Below are 3,575 nucleotides of genomic sequence, written 5' to 3' on the forward strand. Positions count from 1 at the left end.
CAGTCACAGGGGTGCCTTCCCGCCCCCACGACGCGTGGGAAAAGAGGCAGGGGTGTGACCTTACATTATTTCTGTGACCAGTCACAGAGGTGCCTTCCCGCCCCACGACGCGTGGGAAAGGTGGCAGGTGTGTGGCCTTACATTATTTCTGTGACCAGTAACAGGGGTGCCTTCCCGCCCCCAAGACGCGTGGGAAAAGGGACAGGTGTGTGACCTAAGTTTTTTCTGGTTCCAGTCACAGCGGTGCCTTCCCGCCCCCCATGTCACGTTGGAAAGGGGGTCGTGTCTGAACTAAGTTATTTTTGTGACCAGTCATTAGCGACAGGTCTTTCTCCACCATCCGCGCTCATAGTACTTAACGACGTGTGTTTCTTGCGTGCAATATTATTTTCGAGATTTTCCTCTCTTGAGTCCTCGTTAAGATTGATGAAACATATAATATTTTTAGTTTATCTAAGATTCTCCAAGAAAGGGAAACAACTCCTCATTGGTTGCGACAAATTGAATTAATTTCGTCTGAACGATTTTGCTCAAAACATAAGAAGAAGATGACTCTTGTGGAGTCTGAACATGTTTGCGGGTCCTTTCTTTGTCGTAAAATACAAAAATATCGTCACAGGATTACCTTTGCAGAAACACGTGGTTTGAGAGGTGCCGCATTTTCTGCAGCTGCCTGTATGCTCATTACGTATTGTTTTGCGTTAAATTTTAATTTTGAACAAACGATCCGGGAAAGCAGCATTATAAAAAATTAATCGATTTCTCGAGAAACACTTTCAGGCCGCTTCTCATTTTGTAGAGAGGTCTACATGCTTGCTCTTGACAGCAGCTTCGAAGAGGATGGTCGCATCGGCGGTGTCGGTGAAGTTGTTGAAATCGATGAGTGCAAAATCGGCCGTCAAAAATACGAGCGAGGACGTGTAGTAGAAGGATCATGGATTCTCTAAATGATCCATAGAGGACATTCCTACAACTATCGGTTGGAAACCTCTCCCGATAATAATAGAGATCAGGCTACTTTAATTGCATTAATAAAAAAGCATGTAGCGGAAGGGACAGAAATCCACACCGATTGTTGGAAGGGATACATTAATGTCGAAGATCATGGATTTGTCCACAAAACTGTGAATCATTCCGAACAATTTGTGGATCCCGATTCCGGAGCGCACACGACGATTTCTCTCACGAGAAGGAGTGCGTAAGAGCAATATTGCAGAGCATCTCTGCGAATTTTTGTGGCGGCGACGCGTAAAGAAAATAGTTGCTGAACCGTTTAAGAATTAATTACTAACATAAAAGCATATTACCCTGGCCACTAAATATACTCAGCCGACTATTATAAAAAAACTTATAAGGAGTATAGAATCAAGACAATAAATAGAATATACTCAGAATTTTTATTTAAAATAAATTAAAATATATTTAAAAATCATAAAAGTAAAAAAAAACAATTAAAAAATACATAATAATACATACATAATTCATAAAAATCGAGATATCACTCATTTTCTTGGAAACTGTCACTCGTAGAAAGAAATGTGTTCCAGAAAAAATGTGTATTTTTGTACGATCTACAACTTTTATTGGAAACATTTTGCGAGATTTTGCATATTGGCTGTGATAAACGCAAAAAACAATATTTTTTATGGTTTTTTCGCAATTTCACCATGAAAATCACTGAGTCGCCAATTTTCACTATCATTTTCGTAATCAGCGCGTCAAAATACATAAGTATACGCAGTGTGAAGGAAATCATCTCGTTCACCTACTCGGAACTGCACTCAAAATCGATATATAACTCATTTTCTCGGAAACTATCACTCGCAGAAAAAAGATTCGAAACAAAAAATATGTACCTCAATGGGAGCTACAACTTTTGTAAAGAACATTTTGCGAAATTTGGCATATTGCAAATCTTACGGTATCTTTGTCATGCAATGGTGACTTCAAATTTCAGGTAAAATGCCTTAAGTAATTTGTGGATGACCGCGTATTTGGTGGCTACTTCTAATGCAACTACATAATATAGATTTTAATTTTTTTCACTGTATCTTTAGCCCTCTGGTTATATTGAAAAGCATTGGACTAAGAACATAATTGTTTTTCGTATTTCATCGAACAGCTCTGAAATAATATTTTTAATAATAATTAGTAAAAAATTATTAAAATTAAAAAAACAACTTATAGGTCCATATAATTTTGAAAATAATCCGTAGAGATGTTTTTCAGATCAGTTTCAGTTCACTAAAATCGAGGCACGCCGATTTTTGAATCCTTCTTCACTTTATTTCCTTTCATCAAAGTGATGTGAATAAATAAGTGAATAAATCAAATAAAATAAATAATAATAAATTAAAATAAAATAATAAAATAAATGCGAATAAATAGGTCCATCTGCTCAATTGATTGAATGAAACATCCTTTTAAGTTTGCAGGGACCTACCTTTTGATGGGGCAAAGTATTTCTGATGAGAAAGGCGTCATACAACAAATTTGACCAAACCTCCGATTTCTAGTTGGTTGAATCGAGAGGCTTGTGGACTGTGGAAGCATTTGACCAGCTTCGTCAGTTTATCGTATTACGCAGCTGTCCCATACACCGTTGGCTGAATTGTACTGCAGGGTGGATAATGGCTACTGGACCTCGAATATGGGGATGAGGATATGGATTATGGATGATCCTCGTTCCTCGTCCTTCCTTCTATTATGTGCGACTAGACTGTAACATATCGAAATTGTGACATCGACTTTATACGCCTCCATATCTTCATATAAAGATATGCATCGCATAGGTATTATATTGATAAGAATTTATCTTCGAAAATGCGAAATTCAAATAGGAATTATGAATGTGAAAGAACACCAGGCGCAGTAACAATGAAAGTTTACATTTTATGCGGGCAGTTTTTTAGAGGTGGAATTTTTATTCCGAGAGCTTCATTTTATTCAAAATACATGTATTATCATGACACTTGTAAACAAGAACTCTGACATTTCTGGGTGAAATATATTACCCGGATAGTATTTTTCGTGGTAGGCAATTTTTGAACCAGAATATATATTATGGTTTTTAGAAGGCGTGCAAACAATAGGATCATCCAGTATATTTTCAAATTGTTTGAATATGAAATTATTCACCCTTAAATCAGTAATAATACGACCATAATTGAAAAAGTGGCTTTTTCGAATTTTCATTTGAGAAACAAAAAAGTATACCCTTTTTAAATTTGTATGCCTGTCGCGAAATTCCGCCACCTAGATGTGACGTCATATTCTTTCAATATTTTCTAAACAATCTGGAGGTTCATGCTTTCTGTTTAAACTAATGAAAATTTATATATTCTTGGACTGGATCTTTCTGCCTAAATGTACAAATTACGGTTTTGAAAATTCTGAACAAATATTTTTATGTGCACTGGAAGAGGTATGACATGTGCCTCAAGTAGAAAAAACATTAAAGTTATTATTATTATACCATTAAGACATTTCCCTTTCGGGGTAGGCGTGACTCACTCGGCAGGGGAAAGGAGTAGTGTGTGGATGGGATAGAGATTTTTCAGATTGATCCAGAATTC

General features: G+C 36.7%; 1 protein-coding gene across 1 annotated transcript in view; it reads left to right on the forward strand.

Annotated features, from left to right (window-relative positions):
• The window catches only part of LOC117168826 (cadherin-87A), a 264,168-nt gene that overhangs the window by 74,899 nt on the left and 185,694 nt on the right, over positions 1 to 3,575 (forward strand). The window lies entirely within an intron of this gene.

This window comes from Belonocnema kinseyi, chromosome 3 (genome assembly GCF_010883055.1).
Source record: "Belonocnema kinseyi isolate 2016_QV_RU_SX_M_011 chromosome 3, B_treatae_v1, whole genome shotgun sequence".
NCBI classification, from domain to species: Eukaryota; Metazoa; Arthropoda; class Insecta; order Hymenoptera; family Cynipidae; genus Belonocnema; species Belonocnema kinseyi.